This window comes from Macrobrachium nipponense, chromosome 1 (assembly GCF_015104395.2).
Source record: "Macrobrachium nipponense isolate FS-2020 chromosome 1, ASM1510439v2, whole genome shotgun sequence".
In the NCBI taxonomy this organism is placed as follows: Eukaryota; Metazoa; Arthropoda; class Malacostraca; order Decapoda; family Palaemonidae; genus Macrobrachium; species Macrobrachium nipponense.
Genome location: NC_087200.1, coordinates 199,603,471 through 199,630,970, shown reverse-complemented (window position 1 = coordinate 199,630,970; position 27,500 = coordinate 199,603,471). Strand labels below are relative to the sequence as shown.

Genomic DNA, 27,500 nt, shown 5'->3' with positions numbered 1-27,500 from the left:
GATCTTCTAGTCTCGATCCACAAAAGGTCGGAAATCTTGAGCACCGTTCCATCAGCAACTGAAGACATGGCAGCTGTTTAGGAAATTAGAACTTAGGCCCAAAGGTAAAGCGCTGTGATCTATTGGACCATTCAGTTGCTGATAAACAAATGCAAAGGCCTACTGGACAGCGCAACACAGACATTCCTCTCGTTGTCTACAGACTCCGTATCTTCCACTCCCATAGTATACTCGTACTCCCCTATCAGTCAGGTCATATTCGTTACCTATACGTCCCTCGCCTCAAATTCACCTCTCTCTCTCTCTCTCTCTCTCTCCCAGAGGGAATGCAAGCTGTGAAGGTTACATGACGTTGGTTGGTTTTTTTTTTTCTCTCTCTCTCTAAAAGGTATGGTGTTTGATTGACGCGATATCATCAGGCTGATGGACGGATGCTGATGGAGAGAGAGAGAGAGAGAGAGAGAGAGAGAGAGAGAGAGAGACTATCAACGTTGAAGCTTAAAATATCGTTCGTGTTTAGATAATAACAGCATAGAATACATATATATATATATATATATATATATATCTATATATATATATAATATATATATATATATATACATCATACCATACATACATAATGTAAATATATACATACATGATTTTGGGGCCTCGGTTTGTGTAAAAATATCCGTCGAAGGTTATGTTTAATTCTGACAGGAATACATTTATTTAATTCTACTTTCAACAGATAATAAAGACCATTGAAAATAATTTTATTCAACTTGGTAATGAATAGTGAAGGACTTAATTTCGCAAAGAAAATAAAAGTTACTTTCAAGAAAATAACAACAATTTCCTTTAGCAAGGAAGTGACTCGCATACAGGTTAGCTTTAAACAATAATAATTATTCATAAGTATGTAAAATTAAAAACTTCACGTCATCTTCCAGAAATGGCGTCTGTTGGTAAGCTCATATTCAACAGCTTGGATTAGGAAAACAGGCGAAATATTGTGTGTGTGTGAGAGAGAGAGAGAGAGAGAGAGAGAGAGAGAGAGAGAGAGAGAGAGAGAGAGAGCACTTACTAGATAGTTTAACCTTGAAAACAAGGAAATATGTCATGTGAGATAAACTCTACTTTATTAGAGAGAGAGAGAGAGAGAGAGAGAGAGAGAGAGAGACTCCAGCCAATAAACACTACAACTATATCTCTTAAATAACAACCAACCCCGCCACCACCTGTCGTTCTTTTTTTTTCATTTCTTCTTCTACGGAACAATCTATTGAGAGAGAGAGAGAGAGAGAGAGAGAGAGAGAGAGAGAGAGAGAGAGAGAGAGTTGACAAACTCATGCAGAGGCCCACCGATAAAATGCTGTACAAAAAGAGAAAAAGTGAAGTTTGTCAAAAACTTGAATGATCCACATCCCCACTGTAATCGGAGGCAGAGAATCCGGACGACTCAGGTCGTTAGGTCTGAATTCTCGCGTTAAGGTTCTCTAATTGAATTCCCGACTTCCGTAAAGAATCAGTAGCCGCTAGTAGCCTGAAGATGTACAATCAACAGCAGCAAGTAGCCTCTAGAATCAATGGCCGTTAGTAGCCTGTACGTGTAGAATCGGTAACTGCTAGTAGCCTATAGATGTTCAATCAATAGCTCAATTAGCCTGTAGCGTAGAATTAATACCTGCTAGTAGCCTGTACGTGTAGAATCAATAGCCACTAGTAGCCTGTACAGGTAAAATCAATACCCACTAGTAGCCTGTATGTGTAGAATCAATAGCCACTAGTAGCCTGTATATGTAGAATCTATACCCGCTAGTAGCCTGTATATGTAGAATCAACAGACGCTAGTAGCCTGTATGTGTTGAATCAATAGCCACTGGTAGCCTGTTCATGTAAAATCAGTAGCCGCTAGTTGCTAGCCTGCGACGATTGACTTTGCTAAGTGTGTGAAAGAAAAAACTTCACGTGCGATGTTTCAGTAAAGACATGTCTGGTAAGATCAAATTCATAGCCGCTTTGATGCGGAAACTAGCGAAATAATGTCTCATAGAGAGAGAGAGAGAGAGAGAGAGAGAGAGAGAGAGAGAGAGAGAGAGAGTACATGCTACAAATTTTATCTTGGATGGCAAAAAAACACGTCCAGAGATAAGGAAGAGGAGAAAGCCCTTAAGAAGATCATCAAAGAAAACGTCTGCCCTATCAATCCTGATAAGACGATCCATCTGATTATTTATTAAAAAAGTAGAAAAACCAGCAGCCTGGTGATGAAGAATAATCCAACCCCTCCTACGCAGCAGGACCCCTTGAAGAAAACCAATGTGGTATACCGGTACTCCTGCCCCGTCCAAGGATGCATTGGTACTTACATCGGTATGACCACGATGCACCTTTCGAAAATATCTTCCTGCCACGCCCAGGAGGGAGCAATATTCAACCATGCCAGGACTGCCCATAATCAGAAATTATCGATCAAGCTCCAGACCACCGCCACCTGCACCTCCTGGAAGCCCTGCATATTGGTAAGGAGAAGCCCTTGCTTAATTCTACGAAAGAAACTTCCATGTACAAATCCATGGAAATGAGGAAGCTGATCCCCACCGAAAAGCGGGTTACAAGTTAGCAACATAAGTGTCAAAATTAGTCACTCACTCACTCAACTGAAAAGTAAAGCCACAACATACTGCCAAGTACAAGAAGAATGCAAAATCTGGAGAACTGTAAACACCACAAGTCTACAACCACACGAATTACCCGAAGATATGTCACGAGCACTAGCAGTCATAGTCCATCAATTAAGACTAAGGTACCAATGCACATGTTAAAGGATAGAAGGAAACCCCCAGCCAAGTAAATACTGTGAAAGAATCGCAGAAGAACCCCTAGCTACAACACTACCTACTAGACTCTCCAGAACCAGAACAGCTAAGTAGGGAACAAACGGATGGCCTCTCAATTTACAAAGAACGTTCTGGCAAACACTCAGAAACTTGCAGGTTTCCTGTGCTCCTACCCACCACCACGGTAGAAGCCCCCACCTCCCCTCTCTCCTCACCTAACCCACATACCGAACTTGAGACAACACAAAGAACAGCTAATCACCCAACTATAAGACAGACCAAATGCAAAATACCTCCCATTGGAAGCTTTCATCAAACTAACACCCTTCATTTATCTCCAACAGTAATCAAAACAACAAAGAAACTAACTTCCTACATCACCCTTCTCCTCATGCAGATCACTTTCTCTTCAACAAACTAAACAGACAACACACAACTACCCACAAAAAATAGGACCGGAAGAAGGATTTGCCTCAGACCCCCATGAGCTATCTTACTAGCTACCTGTGCCTACAACTCAAGCCTTTCATTCTTCTAATCTGTTGGCCTCTCCTACTTGCCAACAATCACTACATCGCACTTTCCCTACAACTGAGGGGTACCTTAGGGTTTAAAGAGTTTGCAACCTTGCCCATCAAATCCTTCATTCCAATATGACCTCCACGTCACATCCATGTATCACTAATAAAGTATCATATCCTAACCATCACACATACTCATCAACTTGAATTACGGGCTGCTCTATGAGCAAGAGCCCTCGCAGGCATAAGGCCAGCTTAGTCTAAAACAACAACAATGATGCCCATTCAGATCGTCCCTTGCAACATCCAGATGATGGCCAGGGAGATGGCCGAAACATGTCGACATTAGGGAAAATACAGTAATGATAAGAAAATACTATATTAACGATTTTGTAGCGGAGATCGCCATCTACAATCCCGTTGTAGTCTCCGGATATATATTAAAATACAACCAGAATAAAATATATATATTTCATATATTTTAGTATTGTTACTACCAGACCTTGACATCCAAAATACCATAATAACAGCATGAATATAGGCCAATTACCTAGCAGTCTCATATATTATTATTATTATTATTATTATTATTATTATTATTATTATTATTATTATTGGGAGTAGACCCTCTTTTAAACAAGTCTTGTTGAAAAGGATTGCTGCATCAGCTCCATTAATTTTATATAGAGTCTTCTCTATTTTCCTTATTAAGGATTTCTCAATGTTGCTGAAACTGGCAAGCAACGTGCCAAAGGGGATCGTCAAATCCATATGACTACACTGGATTTGACGATCCCCTTTGGCACGTTGCTTGCCAGTTTCAGCAACATTGAGAAATCCTTAATAAGGAAAATAGAGAAGACTATATAAAATTAATGGAGCTGATGCAGCAATCCTTTTCAACAAGACTTATTATTATTATTATTATTATTTCAGAGGAGGGACAAGTACTCACTATTATTCCCTTGTTTTTTGTTCTTATAGACTTCGTTTTCCCCCCAAACCATGCTTTTCTTTTACAACACTTTCATTTGGATCTCTCATCCGGGCTGGCACTGGCAATGGTCAGTCACCAAAGTCACTGAACAGGCATTTTCACAAGCCTATCACAGGCTCATTATATTTGTATGAATGAATACACATAGTTTAAGAAGTCTAAATTACTTAATAATTTTAGAATTTTGAAACTAGGAAATTTTTATTTGTGCCTTTTTACTAAATATAAGTTACTGGAAATTTTATCGATACTTCTAGTTAATTATAATTTTAAGTTGCACTATTATATATTTCTTTGGGACTGGGCATAGAGTTCTTTAGGTTTCATAAATTGCATTCAGTCTCTCAAAGACATTCACACCCATAAGGGTGTTAAACGTCTTCTTTTGGGGGTTGTTGTTGCAGGTGTCACTTCAGAAGACTTGCATTTGTGACCCCACTTAATTCCGAAAACCAAAAGAATGTGTAAAGTTAAAAAATACGAAAAATGTGGATTGTTTTTCAGTACAGAAAATCCATGTGATTTGCTCACTGTTTTTACCTTCAGATAGGAGTGCCATTGAAAATAAGGGTAATTTGTCTCACTGTCAAATAAATTATGCACACCCAGGCAACTCCCTTTTGAACCCCTAATATCATCATAAATCAGCTTAAGTGTCAAAATAAGCCCAGAGCAGCTTTGTTTCACTTAGCACAGATTTTGCAGTTTGAAATTTCCCTCAAGACACTGTGAATACAATAGTGCAACATGCAGCCACTCCGAGCAAATTCCCCTTAAGATTCTCTGATTAGCGGCAGCAAAAACACTGCGGCATATCCTTTGAGAACATTTGCATCGCCATTAACGAGTCCTTCAGACAATCTTAGTGATAAATCCATCCCTTAAGTCCACTGTCTAATTCCCTAATCAATTCTGCATATTCTCTTTTAACGCCCTCCAGCTGTCATTAGGGCTTCACGCCACCCAGAGATGCTGCCGACCTGTATATGCCCACCAGCATTCAGTCACGACACTCATGGAAAAAATTTGGGACAAGACTAAATCTTCACACCTTCTCCTACTGCCATTGTGCAAAATTCCCTAGGAGTGCTATGCCTTCATTAACACCTCCGCTCCAGCGGGCGACCACTCGACCTTGTCACAGGCCATTTAACTTGACCTGACCTGAATCCTTTCTGCACCTAATAACTTCGCCCACTCTTAACCTCTCTCTCCTCATTGACGGCCCTTTCCATTGTTGTTCTTTGTTTTGTTTGTTTGTTTGTTTGTACGGTGCTTTTACATTGCATGGAACCAGTGGTTATTCAGCAATGGGATCAACGGCTTTACGTGACTTCCGAACCATGTCGAGAGTGAACTTCTATCACCAGAAATTCACATCTCTCACTCCTCAATGGAATGCCCGAGAATCAAATCCGCGACCACCGAGGTGGGACACTAATACCATACCAACCACGCCGCTGAGGCGCTATTGTTGTTCTTTGAGACTCGTCTCTGTTCAAATATAGTTCGCTTCCAGCATTCCCTGGGGGAATTGAAGGATCCTCCTTTTGACAAAAGAACAATGGAAGTTGCCATTTGAAAACATCCAAGATGGCGGCTGCAGACACTGATATAAGGGCCCATGATCACTCTTATAAACCAGTAGTCTAGGGAGCCGTATTAGTGGAAGGAGGCTCTTACCACGATAGACCTACACCCATAGCTATCACTTGGACCTTATTTGTCCACCCTTCGAGTTCAGAGAGACTCATCCGGACCAGTGCCTTGGCTCACACTAGACGATACGAACCCTTTCTTTAACAGACTCATACTCCAGACGAATCCCAACCTCACCACCACAGACAAAATCTCCTTTCCAATGGCCTGGTGCGATCAGACAATCCAGTTGCACCCCTACTTACTCCCTTCATTAGTAGCAAGAGGATACCAGCTACCTCGGCCATCATCCACACTGGCTCACACTGCAATTAACATCAAAGTCCACTGACATATCAGGTCTGCACTGGCTCACACTGCAATAAACATCAAAGCCCACTGACATACCAGGCAATGTGGCTAGAGATTTGTATTTTCGATTTAAACCAGTGCCTGTAATCCCAGCTCCCATTCTTTACCCAAGCTTCTTCATTCCCAATCATATATCCTCAAAACCTCCCTTTGAATTTTTTCCTCAATTCCAGGTCCAGTGAAAACGTGACCAAGTGCAGTGACATAAACCTCTCTTCGAAGTGACAGTCATGTTTTAATGAGTGATTCTAGTTGTGTTTCTTGGCGTCAAGCTGTTGAGTAATATCTTGCTTAAAACCTAACGCAGAATTTAATGAAGTTTTGCTTTGCACTTGCGTCTCAAAAGTAAAGTAAATTCTTTGCAATATCCCTAGTTTCAATAGCTACAACTTTGAATATCCTTGCAGATTGTACAGGTAGTTCTGTTGTGTCTACCTGTGTGTCATTCAACTATGTTGAACAGAAACAGTTGCGAACAAAGCACCTTTTCAAGTGATCATAGACGCTATTAATTTGAGTGTTACGTAATCATAGCTGTTCTGCATCAGATCCACCAAAGGAATCTTATTTTACTCTAAGTGTTAACTTTAGAATTAGTTTAGCGAATTTAGTCATTGCATCGTACCTGGCTTGGCACTAGATAGGTTTGTAAACTTGTTTAATGCAGCCTACAGTGCCATGGGGTCCAATAGAAGCCCCTGTAATATCCCTTGCATTTTTGTTTCTTTTTGAAATTATACTTAATTTTAGTGGACATTTAGTGTTTCCTTTTAAACCAACAACTTTGGTAGTTAGTATATTTTTTAGGGCTGTTGCCTTGTATAATAAGGCGCCCTATGAGGTAATGTTAGACTTGCGATAATCTTACGCTAAGTCGGTTGGTATTGCACTTCCATATTCATTGGAGTGTCTTGGGGTTTGTAGATCAATTACGAAGTCGGTATTATCTTCTTTGGTTATGACGACGATGTGTTAAACTCATGATGATTCGGTGATGATGTGAGGTTCTAGTCGAAAACACGAAGTATAAAAATACATATATTCTTCTGAAGTTACATGGTGAAGATCAGGTATGATTGTACATGTCTTCTAATGACGATAGCTTGATCGCTTCTGCCAATGATGATGGCTAATTCTATTCTCTCTACATGATAAAGCTTAGGTAAAGAGGTACAGGTCTTCTAATGACGATAGCTAACTCTATTCTCCTCTACTACCATCTCGGTTACCAGTCATAAAGGAAGCAGATAGTAGCTCGAACATACGAACATACAATCAGATGACATAGTTACTAATCACGTAGGCCGCTTGAGCTATAGGTCACGGTGTTTGTCTCAAGCAGAAAGCTTGGACTAAAGTTTATAAACAATTGAATGACTACAGGTGACGGCATGTTATCTTAGCCTACTTTGTTGTATACGTCATCTTTACCGTCTCTGGTCTGATCACATTCCTGCAAGCAATCTGGTTGACCTCTTTAGTTTTTAGTCTTTTATATATATGGAGTAACATTCCATATTTTTATTATGTAAACACTTACATATTTTTCACATTGCTCAATTGACATCATACTTTCTGTCCGCTGCCACCCATTTTCATTGGACGTACGCAGTCATTGATTCAGATATACTACTGTAAAACCATCCTAATTGAGCCAGGTCACTGACCTAGTCAATCAATTGAAGTTTTAACCTTTGGACCCAATGAGATCGCGGCTGGTACGCGACAATATATATATATATATATATAATATATATATATATATATATATATATGTATATACATATATATAGATATATATAATATATATATACATATATATATACATATATATATTTATATATCTATACATATATATATATATATATATATATATACATATATACATATATATATTCATATATATATACATATATACATATATACTATATATATACTATATATATACATATATATATATATACATATATATTATATATATATATAAATATATATTATATACATATATATATATATACATATATATAATATATATATATACATATATAAACATATATATTATATATTATACATACATATATATTATATATATATAATATATATATATATATATATAAAATATATATATATATAATACATATATATATATTTATTCATATATATCATATATATATATATTATATATACCTATATATTATATATATACATATATACATATATATATATATACACATATATATATATATATAATATATTATATATATACATATATATATATATATACATATATAATATATATATACATATATATATATATATATATATATATATAAAACACAAGTGAAACTGCATGCGCTTGCAAGCACTGAGAACTCGTGCAGTATCTCTAACCAGGCGGAATAACAAAGAGGAGAGACGTGTGTCAAACACGCCTCACTTCCTGCCTTTGCTTTTGAAGGCAATACATTGACAGGACGACGCGCGTCAACATGGAGACGAGACATTTCAGTGTCATAGCTTCAGGAAGGTCACCGAAAAACGGGAATAAAGTATACTATATAATATTGTTTTTTATTTTTCAGCTTGTACAAAAATGATTTTTGGGGGAGGGATGGGTTGCGATTTATGTAGGTTAATTTCTTTATGTCGCATATCGTCATTATTATTATTATTATTATTAACACATATTTAATTGGGTCAAAACATACAAGCTTTTAACTTGATGGGAGAAATTCCACGCGTTATTTTAACTTCCACAGCGAAAGTGACAGAAACATAGCTACAATGAGAAGAAAAAGAAGGATGAAGATTAATACAAGAAACCAATGGAAAGGGATGCTTAATGAAAACACACACACACACAATATATATATATATATAATATATATATATATATATATATATATATATAGTACAATATTTACATACATAAATAAAATGTATAAACGAGAGGGAAAGCAGAGCATCAGTATTTGAATAACCCATTTGAGTAAATATACCCTCTTTCAGTTTGTAATCATCCCTGACCTCTGTGTTATCATAAACGCTCTGAGAAGGTCATATGCTTCTTTACAGATTAAAGAAAATCAGTCAAAATCTGTTACTAATTATAAGATCAGTCAATTTTCCAAAGTACCCTAACCACATAAACTGCTCCCCGTAAGAGGGTGGTGCTATCAGTGCATCTCATGCGAAACACTGTAGGCATTACTTAATGTTCTTTGCAGCGTCCCTCAGGCACCTAGCTTTAACCCCTTTCATTCTTTTTACTGTACCTTCGTTCATATTCTCTTTCTTCCAGCTTAATTCCCAACCTCTCCTGATATTGTTTCATAGGTGGAGGTTTCCTCTCGTTACACTAAAACGCTTTTTACCCTCGATTCCCCTTTCAGCGCTGACTGACCTCATAGGTCCCAGCGATTGGTCTTTCGCCTAAATCTTATCTATTACACTCCATTCCATAAAATGCCATTCTGCTGTAAAATCAGAAACGGGAAATCTACTACAAAAAAATAAAAGATCTATTGTAAAGTTAACATTCTGTATAAATATTCTAAGACTCTTAATAAAGAATTTTTTTAGCTTTTTGTTATCTTTGTTTATTAACAACTAATGTCTTTCTCCAAGCTACTTATTCAGGACACATGCTCCCAAAATAAAATAAACGTTTGTGCTCGTTTGTCTTGCTATTTTATTTTCAATATTATGGATCCAGTGTTATATCCTAAATATGTCGAAATAAATACTGTATGTTATTGTGTCGAAATAATTCTCAAGCCTTGTTTTCATGATTGCTGTGAATAAACAGATATATACAAGCGCTGAATATGCTTTGGATTATCCTGTTTTTACTCTCTCTCTCTCTCTCTCTCTCTCTCTCCATACAAACTGACTCATATATATATTATATATATAATATATATATATATATATATATATATATATATATTATAAACGTGTCCCACACGGCACACGCACACACACACACGCACACACACACACACATATATATATATATATATTATATATTAAGTATTAATAATATAATATATAATATAATTATTAAATAATTATATATAGTAAATATTATTATATACATACATTACATACGTATAAGTTACAGTAATTGGGTAAAAAGAACACGAGAATGGCAAAACCATAAGTAGTAACGAAATGTGAACGCCTTGGATTTAAGGAGATTTAAATAAAAACAAAAGTTCCCCCAAAAGTCTCGCTATCGCTGTGACAATATCATGGTAAGCACAGAAATGAACTCGTAATCAAAGATTGCAATAAGCTATTCGAAACAAATGATAGATAGCATTGCTAAATACAAAAATTTATAAGGGAAACTTGAGTGTAAAAAGGTTTTAAATGTATGTAACAGGAGAGGAAGATGGAAGAAAGAGAATATGAACGGAGGTACAGTAAATGGAAATGGGGTTGCAGCAATGGGCCGAAGGGACGCTGTATATAATCTTAAGTAATCGCTTACAGTGCACCGCGTGTTGTGCACTGTAGAAATTAACAAAATAATTAAACAAAACAAAAAAAAATTTAATTAATCGAGTATATAACTCTGAAACATAGGAATAAACTTCTGAAATTTTCAATATATAAAAAAAGAACTTTTTACAACTTATAAGTTCATTTTCATCACAAATTTTAACTGTATATATATAGATATAAACACATCCTATGAAAATCAAATGGTGTAACACCACAACATTACCGTCACCCCAGATCATTTGAGTGAGCAGAGCTGTATACATTAGCAAACGGAATGAGGCAAAACCTGAAAGAAAAAAAAAAAGCTAATAGATTCCTCTAATTTTTTTCGTATATATTACCCGGAGTCAGATTTCACTCTCTCGGACGCCGCGAACAAATATCTGCGAATAATGATGTCAAGAGTGTGCGCGCAGTGACGAAAACTTTCATTAGTATCCAATTTCGCGTTTTTTCAAGGACTTAATTGGATGAGGCTCGTAGCGCATTTGGTCAGGGATAATTATTTCCTGGCGTCGAGTCATTGCGGCAGAATTCTCGGTATGTGTGAGAGCACTGGTGCTATAGTGACAATTGTTACGCCGGAGTATCACTATATTGCTAAAGCGTTCAATATTGAACGGCAATTTCATAAGGCTCGGAGAGATTTAACTGTAGGCCTGTAGATATCGAAAGGCAATTTCATAACGTTCGTTGAGATTTACCAGTAGGCCTACATATACTGAATGGCTATTTTATAATGGTCAGCAAGATTTAACGGTAGGCCTACAGATATTGACATAGTGAGCGTTTGACACTAAATCCCAATTTCATAATGGGCAGTGAGACGTAATTGTAAGCCCGAGTCTTGGCTAATCTTCAATTGTCTCAATAGAAAATCTTTACAATAAAAGTAGACTAATCGAGGCAGAGACGACTTTGTGTTGGGGACAAAGCTTTCTAAACATCCAAATTCAAAAGGATAAATAAAAAAAAACTTCACAAAACAGAAAAGGGAACAGGGCAATTACAATCAAAGTCTGGAGAACCACTCAAGTTACTCAACAGTCGTCTGACTGACAGTCAATCTTGGCTTCCCACCTATGGCTCGTCATGAAAATAGAATCCCCTTTTACCAAAAAACCACAAGGAACTGAAGATTCTAATCATTATGGGTCTATACATTCAAATGTCAATTAAGCAGAACTATCAATAAATACATCACAGCACCGTATATAAAGAGGGCAAGATCACATAGTACCATGAAAAAGGACGAGGAGCTAAAACGAATTAAATTATTACCGAAACGTCAGTAACTGCAGACCCATAAGCATGTGCACCGGAATGCTCAAGTATAAAAAACAAATGAGAAACGCACCAATCAAACCGGTAATGGTAAATTCGAATGCTTTTGCCGATCGCCACAGAAGTTCAGAACTTCCCGGAGAGTAATCTAGACTTTGCCTCTTTTTCTCGCTTCTTTACTGGGTAACTTTCTTCCAGAGAAAGCGAAGATTATAAATAGATGGCCTAACAAAAATACAAGAACCTAAGCGCGCGCACACACACACACACACACACACACACACACACAGAGAGAGAGAGAGAGAGAGAGAGAGAGAGAGAGAGAGAGAGAGTTCCAGGCTTCATAAATAATAAACTTCCATTGGCGCTTTGAGACCGTCACCTTTTCCAACACCTCGCAGAGAAAGAGAAGTTTCCCGAGATCGTAAAATCCTTGGAGTGAGTGAAAAAAATACAAAACGTGGGGGTTGGGAAAGGAATACGACGGTAGCTTATGGATACTATGTATATACGTATTTCATCGTGTATGTTTCAAATATATATACATACATACAGAGAGAGAGAGAGAGAGAGAGAGAGAGAGAAGAGAGGCAGGAAGCTCACGCCAAGCCTCGTTCTAAACCTATACTCTGTTTTTTTCCATCTGTCCATCCACCTGTGGTGTTTGCACATGGTAACACTGCGTCCCGGGCTTTAAATAATATCCTATATCGAATATTAACGGTGTAATTCGCATACAGTAAATTATTAAAACACTTTTCAGTTGCAGATGTACACCCAGATATCCTTTTATTTACCTAAAACTTACACATAGCGTAACTATTTAAAGCCCGGGACGCAGTGTTACCATGCCCGACCACCAAGGCGGATGGACAGATGGAAAAAAACAGAGTGTAGTAACCAGACTAGATAGAGAGATATATAGACGAGTAAAAAACCGGAGATGTGACGTTAAAATATTCTGGGAAACGCTTGCAACCAAATAACCCAAATTTGCTAGTGGGTTTTAAAAGATACTGGGAAGGTTGGACACATGAGGAATTATCATCATTGCAGCAGGATATTAAATATATATAGCTATGAAAGTACACCTTTTGAAATACTAGAGCCAAACAATCTAATAAAGTAGGCTACATCGCTCAATACTGAGAGTTTGCCACAATTTAGAGTCAACTAATTTCAAGTTATCCATAATATAAATTGCGCACTATCAAAACTAGCACACAAAAAACGTAATTATATACAAAGTAATTTGAAATACAATAATACAGAACAGGCAACTGCCCGTGCTGGCAACAGCTCAAACTAAACCAATCAGCGTCATGCAGCAACAACTGCTGAACTTCAACGAATCCACGATTAAATAACATACAATTTATTTGTCTTACAGATATGTGGGTAAAATAGTATAATAATATAAACATTTAAGATAATAATTTCCGTACTTAAACGTGACGTAGAGAAAATGAGCCACATCCGTGACTTGGGTACACTTTTCCCTGTACTAAGCGTCGTCACGTAAAGATACCGAATTACCCACCACACCTGTGCCCCATTTCCCACATGCAATAATTTCAGCATTATCCACAATGACTCAGTTATGTTTTCATTCGCTCTTGTCCATCTGCTTATTTATCTGTTAGCGGGAACGAATGACTATATGTATTTTGTTTAATAGAAAGATCCTCATATTATTATCATATCTAATCCTTCGGGCCAGCCCTAGGAGAGCTGTTAATCAGCTCAGTGGTCTGGTAAAACTAAGATATACTTAACTTTATATCATAATAATACGTCAATATGTTATAACATGGCTGTGGTCAGCTCGTCTTCTGCTTACAACAGAAATTGGTATCATTATTTTCCTTTTCTCCTTTTACAATCAATTTGCTGTACTGTTCAACACGTAGACACAGGAAGGTACCAGGCCACTGAATGATATATTCATCTTGAACCAACTATCAACAGGATCCTCACCCCAAGAACAACTCCCCAGTCCCCACCAATCGACACACCAACACACGCACACAAGGAACTAAAACGTACTTTCGTTGTATTTTTCTCAAAGCCTACGTAAACTTCTATATGGATAGTGCTGTAATTTAGGATGGCTGGAGATATCTGGCAGTCGCGCTGTTATCTCTGACCGTGTGCCTGTGTGTGTGTTTGTGTGTGGGTGTGTGTTAGGGGGGCAGGGACACAGCGCCGAATTATAGTACGAAAACTGCTGTTTATCACGAGGATTTTCATGAGACCGATAACATGAACATTTCATCTTCCAGCACAAACATTAATCATGATTAATGCCCTTAGAAATATCGTTCAAAGTCAGACTTTCACAAAACACTCCTAAATATATTTAAAGAGAAAGGGCGATGTTATGAAGTTCCACATAGAAAAAACGTGTGAGTGTTGTTGTTGTTGTATGGTGCTTTCACGTTGCATGGAACCAGTGGTTATTCAGCAACGGGACCAACGGCTTTACGTGACTTCCGAATAGGGTTGCCACCTTGAGCTCAGAAAAATAACAGAACATATACCGGGAGAGTTGTATAAGGAGGAAAAGTTATGGCGAAATAGAGCAAGTCTTTTCAGCTGGGTTCAGGGTCCTTGCTGTGAGCTCCCAGAAAATTTTTGAAAGTGTCCTATTTCTGGAGCATTCTCAGCCTTTGTGCAGCTAACATGAGGGTGAGGAAGACATATTTCATATTTGATGAGGACTAGAAGCTTGCTTCTGAGGTTGTCAATTATCACTGAAGTGACAACTGACAATTCTATAGAAATTCAAAACAAAATGACATTCTGTGACACAATGAAAAAATATGATATTATATTATATACCTTCAAGTTTATTTTTATTCTTTCAGTAATATACAAAAGAAAATACAGGATTCATTCCACTGCTGAACTACAATACAAATAGCCATTTAAAAGTAACATCATAAAAATTTTCAGTGAATCAAGGAAATAACACCAAGCATGTTGGTCATTACCCAGGATTCCTACTTTTTCCATGAATATTTTTGTGTTGCTCCTTGCTGCAGGGAGGGGAGTCTGGTCAGAGGTTTGGAAGACAGCCATCCACCTGGCAGCTGTGCCTTTGGACTTCAGTCTTCTCCCTCCTTTAGCCTTTTAAACAGTTACATTAATGACTGTTAATTCATCATACAGCTGAGTCTGCTGATCAATTCGAGTTTCTCCATGTCAGAAAAGTGTATCTCAGTTTTGAGTAAGAGAGGATGGAGGAAGGACAGCCAATTTTCCTCTGAAAAGTCTATCTATCACTTATCTACATATGTAATGGCAGTTCTAAGGAATGCTTGAAAATCTGCGTTTGCAGTGTTTGCTTCTGATGAAGAAAGCTGCTGCAGCTTTACTTTTGTCAGGTAGCCATAGAAACTATCCTTTCTTCTTTGCATGAACTTGTTCCTGAAAGCCTTCATAATGGGGCAGAGGTCAATGACAGTTGTTTCGTTTTTTTCAAGTTTCTTGACGACATCTTCAAAGATGGACAATATGTTGTTACAGAAAAGAAGGTATACTTGAATGACGTCTGCTTCTTGTTCATTCACCTCATCTGCATCCAAAGGATGCAGATGTTCTGACAGCCAAATACAGAACAAAGGCGGGTTCTGTATTGGGTTCAATACAGAACGCAGCATCTCACTCTTAAATACAGAAACGAATCTGTATTTTACAGAACGGGTGGCAACCCTACTTCCGAACCACGTCGAGAGTGAACTTCTATCACCAGAAAATAACACTTCTCTCACTCCTCAATGAAATGGCCGAGAATCGAACCTGCGACCACCGAGGTGGAACGCAAACACCATATCAACAACGTCACTGAGGCACTATGCGTGTGTGTGTGTGTGCAAAACTACATGAAGGTTTGAGGATTCTTCTTTAAGCAAAACTTTAAAAGCGTCATTAGAGTTCGATCATTTCTCTTAATGCATAATACATTAATAGTTGTCAAACTAAAACATTTGTGAATGTATCCGTTCCTATTAGTTAGCTTATGGTATAGGACTATGTTGGCTATGTTTTCGAATAACATCTTTAGTTCTAGAGTTCCTGAAAAGAGATGTTAAAAGTGAGTAATGTGAACAGTAGCTGTGGAATTGGAGTTTACTGAAATGTATACGTATACTAAAGTGTCAAATATAAAAATTCTTGGAATTAATTTTTTTCGATTTCATGTTTATTCGTCGTAATCTCCTGTGAAAGTTACCTAGCATATCGTGCATGGTTGGTCTTTACAGGCTACTGAATGTATTTGTCATTGTTATGTTACAGATATTTATTTAGTCTAAGGTGGAAAGTGATAAGGTGTTCTCCTTAGAGTTGTGACATCACCTAATGGCGGTGAGCCAGCTTAGTTTCACTGGATATTTACGTGCGCGGTTTTGATGCGCTTATAAAGAACACCTACTGACAAAAGTGGTACGTATTTTACACATATTTAATGATCCAGGTAGGCCTATGTGCAAAAAATATATCAATAATATTCCAAGATATATTCCGCATCAAATTTTGCACGAATCTGCTCGATTCGCTTCTTGCCTTGTAATTCTGTGTATTTTACAACCCAAAGTTTCAATAACATAATTCCACGAATGCTCGGACACTGAAGGCTGCAGCTGCGCCAACAATACAAGTGTATAAAACTGATGTAGCGCCAATTATTTCATAATAAATATATATTACGGCCTGTCGGACAGAGATTACGTAACGAGTTTCAACGGGAACTATCGCCTGTTGGACATTCGGAGTCCAGAGGTCCACACCACGCCACCTAATTCCTTTCACACCTTACTGCACTTAGCCAGCCTTGAAGTCCCGAGAGAGAGAGAGAGAGAGAGAGAGAGAGGATTTGAAAACATTTCTGCTGTGCTTTTTTATGCCATGACTATGTCATAATCCTATCAAAAGGTAAAAAATTGGTGATGAAGACCTTTGTAGAAAATTAACAATTTAGACCGATTATCTCTCAGCAAGTATTGTTACTTGCTTTCTTGTCAGTGCGACATTTCCTGGGTTGAATTCATATACCTATATTCTATTTACTGAAAAAAAAATATAAAAGTCTCTTAAACAAGATAATTAAATGAGTACTGGGAAGACGACTAGCATAAAAGAAAGTGGTACTATCCACATTTATGAAAGTCATATTCATCGCGTGAAATATCAAAGTGCTGTTCAGGTAGTTTACGGAAGACACCCCAATTTATTCCTACGGGGATCCCAGAAACAAGAAATGGATCCCATTTCAGCAAAATGAAATAAAATTGAGGTAGAAGTCCTGGTCTTAAGGTTTGCTACTGAACAATAATTTGTCTCCTATAGATCAAAATACTGATGTTGTCAAGATTACTGGATATCATCTTAGAAGGTTGCTTTTGTTAAAAAGTAAAAAAAAAAAAAAAATCTACATACGTGTTCTATAATAATCTACCTGGGGTACCAAGGAAGCTACCATATAGGTTTACTGGGCAGAGTAACAATACCGGTAAAGGGTAAAAGTTAAGTTCTCCATTTTAATATCTGTAGGAGATACGATTGGCCATGGTGGCCCAAAAAACCTATATTCAACCGCTCCAAATTTTCCGTTCACACGCAATACAGGCCTACAGAAAGCAACAAAAAACCTATCAAGTGAAACCTCCCGAATTGTTCTCAATATAATCCACTCAGAGACAACTGAAGTAGCCTAACAAATGCAATGTAAATCGGTTGAACATTAAAAAAAATTATATAAAGCTTCAATTACCTCTTGAAGTATTCGACATAGGGCCTAGCAAATGGAAAGTACTCACCGTAGCACAACATGAAAAATCTCTCGAATGTAGACTGATTACGATATATCCTTTTTCTTTATATATTAACAATTTCCTATAGCGGACTTCATCTGGTATAGAAAATCTAGATACAATATCTTGTAACCACTTGGAAAAGGCTAAGCTTCCTTAGTGATATTCTTGACTTCACGGGGTATAACAAATATTCGGTGGCATTTTCCTGTATTATCTATCCATAGTAATATGCGGCAGCCTACGTCAAGGTAACTCCACAGTACATTACTTTAGACTAGGGCCTACATAAATTTAAAATCCTTCAGTCATATTCTACTGCTATTTATTTTCGCCCTTAACAAGCTTTCTTCTCGGTATCTGCATTAAATTCATCATGGTCTTCGCGGCTTTATTTTTAGTGTGGATCGTACACAGATTCATAAAAACTGCTTAGTCACGCCATTCATACTTCCATGTTATCAGTGCAATAGGATAAATTAGAGTTGGTGAAATACGCTTTCCAGTGGCACGCCTCAACTGGATATACTAAACTATACGATTATTAACTTTATATGCCTTATAGGCTGGCCAGTTAATTAATAAATTTGTCGTCTCAACTCATTCTTTAAAGTAATATCAACATTTAACAATATATATTTGGACGGAGTAAAATCAAAAAGCCGTTAGGGTAATATTTTAGGACAAATTTCACTCTTAAAGCGTCGTTAGTTTTAGCGGAAACAATCGGCCATATATGGCAGCCTTGCTCTACTCAGCACATTTTGGATCAGATCCACTCAATCATTTTGGCTTATCTTATACGCAGCCACACTTCCGGATTATCAGTCTCGCTTGAAACACTGTTACCATAGTCAAAGGAATCTTCTAACAGCAGTAAAACGTGGGAAACAGGACACAGTACTCAAATAAAACACGTTAAGCTCTACAAATAACGATACACACGGAAACACTTTCGATCAGTCACTCCAGTACCATACTACCAAGTACCAACGTCACGTACGAAATTGGAGGTTAGTAGAATTGTTGCCAGTTGATGTTATCTGTTGTTGCAGTCCTCGCTGTGATTATTACCAATAATTGTCTTCTCATGGATTTCACTTACCCGTGATATGAGCGTAATTATCGATTTTGATCATGTACATATTTTTTTCTCATCGCCAGCAGTCACGAAGAGCTGTAGAAAACTTAAACGTTGTCATTTTAGCATAATATGTTCTCGAAGTTTACTACTTTAGCGAAGTAAACGCTTCCTACTGGTAATACGATGGTAAGTTTTTTTTGTTTACGAATGTCCCTCTATTGTTTAAATGCGGCTTAATAAGAACGGACGAACCTTATAATGGAATGTCAGATGAATATTTGTGGCTTATTTCTTGTAAACATAAGTCAGTCGTGTATAAATGACATACACACAGACATACACTATATATATATATATATATATATATATATATATATATATATATATATATATATATATATATATATATATATATTCCATTATCTGATGAATGCTAAATTTCACTAGTTCGTTAGCTACGAAAAGTACGACCAGATTTTTTGGCATAAATTACTCAACATTCCTGTTATAATTGAAGCACTTGATTCACTGCAGTTATTAGTCAATATCGCGGTAACGTCTAATTTCATCTGGTAAGTAAAACGCCTATGAAAGCATTAGTTATCAGCGGACGTTAAATAAGTCTGTATAGCAATAAATGTCCCCGGTGGTGAAATTGCGTTTGATTCCAAACCTAGGACTAGGATTCCCGAGAGGAGACAATTATCTCTGAAGTCTGCCCGAGTATTCAGTGCAATACGAGTTTGCTGAGCATCACTCTTTGAAGTCTCTCTCTCTCTCTCTCTCTCTCTCTCTCTCTCTGGGGGAAAGCGGGACCATAGTATAGTGGGGAGCTTTTATGGCTGCCGTGTGTGCTTTCAAAGCCAAAATTGATTAAATTCAAGCTTGGAATAAGTTTGATTGATATCTGAGTATGACAACAAATGGGTTTGGCATTTTTCTCTTTATAGTTTTAATTGCGTTCTTTAGGAATTCAATGTTCTCGTTAGTAGAATATAAGGAAATATACAGACTGATAAATAGCATTTTGAAATTAGTTTTATTTCGACATAGGCTTAAAATATCGAAGTATATAGCAGAATTCATTGGGAAATCGTTCAAAATATGGAATTTATATAAATATACAACCATAGCTACATGCAAAGAACGTGCCCTGTGCGTAGTGATTTTAAGGATTTTTGTGCGGTATTCAAGATATGTTTGCTTACTCGGGGAGTAAGCCTGCAAACTACTTAGGTGTTGTTCTTTGGGGGCGGGATAGGAAAGGCCTATTGAAGAGCCTAAAAAGGTCTGAATAAAGTGTTTCGTGTTGAGTTAAAGATGCAGGAATTTTAGGAAAGGATATTTATGTTGTATTTATCAGAATGAAAATGTAAAGAAATAAATAATGTGCATGTTAAACAGTAAAGAAAAATTATTTCTAATAAAATAATGAGTATTTATTTTATTTTCCGTTGGTGAAACAAGGCTCTATTTGACCATATATTTTAGCATGTTTTAATTTATATGGTGTAATAAATTTAGAGGCTATTTTTCTCTTCAATTTGTGTTTCCACTTATAATTGAGACTATATGAACGCGTTTAATTTGTGTCATTTTTATTTGATCCGTTTGTTAGTATGAGTAGTAGTACTAAAGTATGAATATTAATTACGAAGGCCACTTCACATTAAGTCAGGAATATAATGTTGTACGATTCATGCGTGAGGGGAAAATCTAGCACGCGTCCCGAGTAAGCTACAGGTCGGATCACGGCTTGTTCTAATAGCAGAGACAGTCATTATCTGCCTATGTTCTCTTGTGGTTTATCATATGCGGTTAATGTATGTAATGAGGATTTTCATAAATATTTCAAGACTCTATTGACTGAACAATAAGAAAAGAAAACCTGGGTAGTGGCCGTCCTCATTTGTTTTGATGTGTGGTGGAGCACTAGCAAATCACTAGTCCCATACCATCCTTAAAACGATAAAACTCGTTTTTTTACAGAGGACTCGCGCAACAGAGCGACATATTTGTTTATCCCCGCCGTCCAAACGATTCAGACCATTCAAAAGGTGCCTGCTAGAGAGTGGCAAATAAAAATAAAAAGAGCGAGAATCAGAATGGGCGGAATAAATTGTTTCACTGTCAGGCCGCCAGAGGGATGGACAGATGGATAGCCGTATCACACAGAAACTCTTTGAGGTTGACTTTAGACGACTCTACAGAACAATTGGGAAGCTCGTCAAAGGGATTCTCTCTCTCTCTCTCTCTCTCTCTCTCTCTCTCCCCATCTGTGTTCTGCGAAAACCAGTTAGTTACACCTTTGCTCCTCTGTGTTTGTTTGTTTTATGTTCTGGTGTATGTGACCATACTGACTGACTTTCCCCTTCAATCATTTTTCTATCTGTGAGTAGTGTGCATAGCCAATTTCAGATGTAGTGATTTATTAGTATTATTATTATTATAATTTATTATTATTATTATTAATATACAACGAAAGCATACATCAGAGTGTTTAGAGAGTATTTTCCAACTGTTCAGTTCCATCTAAACTTATCTCCCAAAGGGACTTGTGCCATCACGGTGCACCTCAGGCTGTGCACTGTGGGCATTACTGAAGGTTCTTTGCGGCGTCCCTTCTGCCACTAGCCGCAACCCCTCTCCTTCTTTTTACAGTACCTCCGTTCATATTCTCTTTCTTCCGCCTTATTAAAATTGGCCTTCGTGTGATTATAAATGCCAAACCTATACATTTTTCATTCACGTATCAAACCACTCCATTTTATATTAAAACTATAATATTTCAAAGTTACCGCATACCACAAATTTTCAGCATTCCACTGAAGAGGGAAATAGATTTTTATAGACATCATTTTCCACTGTTAGATGAGATGCATAACAATTATGAATTAGAGGAAATTGTTATTCAAATGTTTATTATATTTATCATCTGCTGCCCGTGTTTGTGTATAAGAAAGAAGTGAGAATCATATTTCTAAAAAGAAAATGAGCTAAATATATACTTTCATTAATAATACTTATTTTGTTTTAAATTTCTTAAAACATCCTTCGACAATATAAAAATTCGCTCTTGATTATATTTGTAATCAGCTCCGCCGTTAACACCAGACTAAATTAAATGTTCATGAGTACGACGGCCATATCACCTCATGGGGTAACAATGTTCGAGATGATAATGAGATGTACTCTCTCTCTCTCTCTCTCTCTCTCTCTCTCTCCTCTCTCTCTCTTTCGGCTCCCTTCGATGATGAGGTTCGTGCCGTCCAATTAACGTAATTCGGGAACAGAAGGTCATACCGAATTATCTCCTAGTGTTCCTGGATTACTGTGATTTGTTCCAAGAATTCGTTATACTTATATTTATTATTTTTATAATATTATCATTATTAATGCTTGTAATATTTCAGGAAAGTTTCTCTCTCTCTCTCTCTCTCTCTCTCTCTCTCTCTCTCTCTCTCTCTCTCTCTATATATATATATATATATATATATATATATATATATATATATATATATATATATATGCGTGTGTGTATGTACCTTTCCCCATTTAATAGTTACATCACAAGTCTTCAATGAACCTTAACCACTGTTCATAGATGACTTTCACGCTTCTTTCTAACTAGTTATTCCTTTCACCGTCTATTTAATTTCCAGTTACTACAATGACTGAGTTTTGCCCCCTTATTTTTTTTTCATCTACTTTTCGATTTGAATGTCTTTTTGTCTAATACAATTCACCTCGTATTTAAATATTTCCAGACACATTTATCTTTTTGTTTATTGATTTGTTATTCTTTTTCCTTTTTTAGAAAGTGATCTCTTCTTTTTTCTGTGTTTCCCATTACCTTCTGTTATTTCGTTCTGGTGAACACCATTATATTCTTTGGAAGCTTGATTTTCAAGTCACTGGACCCTGTGTTGGCTTGTTCCTTATGAATATGGTTCATCGTCTGATTATTAATAGTAGCAATCACGATACTGGAATTCAACAGTGACCCATGTAGTTAAAAAGCCCCATACCGACACTTTAAACACGTTGCAACCATTTGTTTCGGATGCCCCAAAGGTGATACGTTTGTTTCCTGATGCCCCAAAGTTGCTAGATTTTTTCCTGATGCCTCCAAAGATGCTACTTTTGTTTCCTGATGCCCCAAAGATGCTACTTTTGTTTCCTAATGCCCCAAAGATGCTACTTTTGTTTCCTGATGCCCCAAAGATGCTACCACCACGGTCAGTTTTTCAAACGATAGCGCCATCAAGTTATTCTTAAGACTATCTGCTATCTACCTTCTTTCTCTGATCCTGTGTTTTATCTTATTCTCAGGTTTTTCAGATAACTCATGTAAATTCTCTTATATTCTTTAATGATTATTTCATCATAAGTGATTGTCTTCTCTTTCATTTTACGTTACATTTCATTAAGTAGCCTTTTTTTTCCTTTATATCTTATTCTCTTTCCTAAGCCTTAATTAGCTTGATTTGTAATCCATTTGCCTTATTACAGCTGCATGTGTCTGCGTAATTATATTTCCTAATTCTCGTTCCAGCCTTTTCTCTTTAACTTCACTTGCGTCAGAACTGCTCCCTTCCTTATTCCTAAATAATATTAACTTGGAAATTTTCCATCGAGCTACATTCATTGTCTTCAATTTTCCTTGATATAAAACCAGTTCTTACATCGTTTTTCTTCATATGTTTTTCTTACACTTAGCGAAAGCAAGCTACATTTTTAAGATTTTCCTGCATCATCCCACTGTTCATTTTCGTTCTCTCTAAAACATATCGACTTACGACCTGTTTCTAATTACGTGGCCTGTCTCTCTGATTTGCACTTACGTTTTTGAAATATTCTTTAGTCTCTCCTTTTTTTCACAGTGTCAATCGCCTAATTCTATTCGTTTTTTCCACTAATATCACTGTTTTCACTTAGTCTAAATTCTTTCACTTATCTATTATTTATATTCTCTCATTTTCTCAATATAACTGTTTCATCTTACCTAATCTGTACTTCTGATTTTTACTTATCTTTCCTATACACCCTTCCAGTTTTTCACAATGCTTTTAATCTAATTAGCTTGACTTTATCTTTATTATTTTGCATTCGTCACAGATCCCTCTTTGCCCCAATCTGTTATCGCGTTCTCTCTGTCATTCCTAAACCATTTGGAGCAGATGCAGTTTTCATTTTTCTCTTTCATCCCTGTCCTAATCAAACGGTTACTCTGACATTTATCTCTTATTCCTCATTTATGAGATTAACATTCCTAATGTACAAACTAAGGGACAACATAGTACAACCCTAAAATCATTTTCCTTGTATATAAACAATTTACTTTTATTTTTATCTATTTATCTAGTTTTTTCTTTAATAATTGATCTCTTTTTTTCTTTATTTCATATTAATTTCAGTTACTTGTTTCCAAAATGAACGACATATTTTTTGGAAGCTTGAATTTCCCTGTGGGATTGTTCCATTTCAATAGGGTTCATGTTCTGAAAATTAATAACAATAATAACAATAGTAATAATGTAGCTCAATTGTACAGGTTTCCTCTACCTGCCCCTCTTAAAATTTGATCTTTTTTTATATATTATTCATGCTTTACAATAATTCAGTTAGCCACTTATTAATTTATTTACGTATTCATTACCTTAAACCCTGCACCATACCCATTAATAATAAAAAAAAATTTTGATCCCAAAACAATACAGATTCATATGCCATCTCCTAATAATCGTTTTATAATATTCCTATTTATTTACTCTTTAACTAAAATACTCCCGTGAATTATATATCAGGGTTGAAATGATATATGAGGTGGCTATAGTTCTTTTCAGTTCGATATCTTATTTTTCTTTTCAGTTCGATATCTTATTTTTCTAAGTGCCGGATAATGTCTACGCAGCTGTAGTACACCTATGTAGAGCGCAGGTGAACAACTGTCACGTGAAGTTCTAAAACATTCGTTCTGTCATCGGTCATTAATAATATGCAAGAACTCGGGGAAGAGAAGTGGCAGGACAAAAGGGTTTTATCTAAATTCCATTGAAATTTATACCGGAGGCTTCCGCCAGCTTCCGTGTATCTGAGGAAGGGACGCCTCTTAAGCCATCTCCAAGAGGGCTTATGGTAATTCGGGGGCTTAAAGATACCTCCTTTGAATAGAATGGCACGGGAGAGCGTTCTCTCTCTCTCTCTCTCTCTCTCTCTCTCTCTCTCTCTCTCTCTCTCTCTATTTCGACACATCCGCAGGGGGGCTAAAGGAACGAAACAGGCTTTCCCAAATGGGATCTATGCTACATTTGCAAATGTTTTGAAAAGCTTTCCTTTGGTGCTTCGGATAATTCTATGCAGTAGGTAGTGGTGATTATGACATCCTTGGCGAGGAGGCCCCAGTTGTTCTTTGCCCAAAAATGGCCCTCGAGGGAAATGCTGATGGTGGGCGAAGGTATTCCACAGTTATAATTATGCGCTCAGATTCTCGCTGTTAAAGGAGGCTTTCTCTAACTTAATCAGTTAGGCTTTACAGCCTCAGTGCTGATCATTTCTGATACATAATTCTTATACAAAATTGAGTGAATATGGACTGTTTTGTCAGTATATGTTGGGCATTAAAGACTCAAGTATAATTGTCTTACAGGGATATGATGAACTGTTGAACATGGTTTGTTAAATATATTTCATATTTGTGAGCTGACATTCATTGAAAGGAGGTTTCTTTAACCTTCTTAAAATCACTTAACACAAATATCTAAATTTACGAAACCGGGCCTATCAGTTCACTACTTCAAAATGTCTGTTAGTTTCTGAAATGATCAAACATGGCCTGTGATTGGTTTCAGTGTTCAGATTCCAAATCATTGTAAGCTCTGAACACAGTATTTCAGTTCAAAGTATGATACGAGTCTAGTTTCTGTTGACCTTGAAACATTTAGGATATTAAATAATCAGTTTATATAAAACTAACTAACTCAATAACCCAATGAATATTGGCAGAGGAAATCACTTCGGTACTTTTTCTGGCAAAGTGTCGAGTCTGCACATTTTCAATTTTGATAGTTATCTGCATCGACGCTGATTTTATCACTGACTTCCTGTTTCACCGAAATATCACGTTTGTGTCCCTCTCACTATACATCCTGGATGGTGAGAAGAGAAGCACTTGATGCTTTTATGAAACAAGAAGTTAGAGATTATATACCCCTCTCGCTGCTTATAAAAAAAATGGAAAAATTGCATTTTCTATACTTTGCCAAAACACCATATTTCCAAAGGGTAAAATGATAAAAGTTGCATAAAGTGCTTCAAAACGGATAAAATCATTCGTGAAACACCAAGCTCTGACAATTGCAAGGCTGAGCTGAGTGTTCATCGAGAAAAACACATCGAGTTTGTATAATAACATTTCTTCCTCGTGGACTCTTATGCAGTTTTGAATCTCAAACATTAAAGTTATACAGGCAAAGAAAGGAAGGTCGAATGTCATTATGACCATTTTACCAACTTCAGAGTCCTAAACACGCAGTTCCTTAATGATAACAAAATCCCTGTGCCTTATTTAAGGAAATTAGCAAATGGATTTTCGATAATTACATTGCAAATGAGTGTTTCAGATCAATACGATAATTGCAACTTCGTCTCTACGGAAAAAAACAGATTCAGAATATAGTTACGTAAGGGAAAAGGGAGCTCCCCATCGCAGTGTTACATAAATGATGTCATTATTAGTAATAAGCAGTTTTATAGATATTTATATTTTGAGAAAAAGCAGAGTTTGTACAAACACTCCGTTATGAAGACCAACGGACCTGCGGTTTTAGGCACTGTGCAAAGGTTGCCGTCATTTGAGAGAGAGAGAGAGAGAGAGTTAATGAGACGAGGAGAGAGAAAAGGTAAGGAATAAGACTGGACGTTAGAAAAGGAGAGTAGTATGCAGAAGGAGGGCAAACCAAGAGAGAGAGAGAGAGAGAGAGAGAGAGAGAGAGAGGCGAAAATAATTTAGTAACAAATGGAGAAAGCGCAGGTAAGGAACGAGATTGGCCACCAAGAAAGAACGATATAGTGAGCACCCTGAGAGAGAGAGAGAGAGAGAGAGAGAGAGAGAGAGAGAGAGAGAGAGAGAGGAAAGCAAACAGAAAGAGAGAGAGAAAGAGACAGACCCACCTGAAGGTTAAAACAATAAGGGAAAAAAAGAAACATCACACCTGTAGACAGCCTACAGAGGAAGGGAAACACGCACAAACTGAAAAGGGGTCTATCCTCTTAATTAAATAGAGAGCCCCTCCACTCCACCCCCAATCCCCCGCCCCCCACGAACGTGTAAAGCCTCCACATGCTGGGGAATGTTTATGATGAAGGCAGCCGCTAAAGGCCTTCGGCAAACACATTCTCCCACCTGGTTAAAGGAAAGACGGAACAAAGTTAATTACTGGAAGTGTTTTTTTTTCT

At 36.9% G+C, this 27,500-nt stretch overlaps 1 long non-coding RNA gene across 1 annotated transcript in view; it reads right to left on the bottom strand.

Annotated features, from left to right (window-relative positions):
• The window catches only part of LOC135220335 (uncharacterized), a 455,532-nt gene that overhangs the window by 162,826 nt on the left and 265,206 nt on the right, over positions 1 to 27,500 (bottom strand). The gene's annotated exons all lie outside the window — the stretch shown is intronic.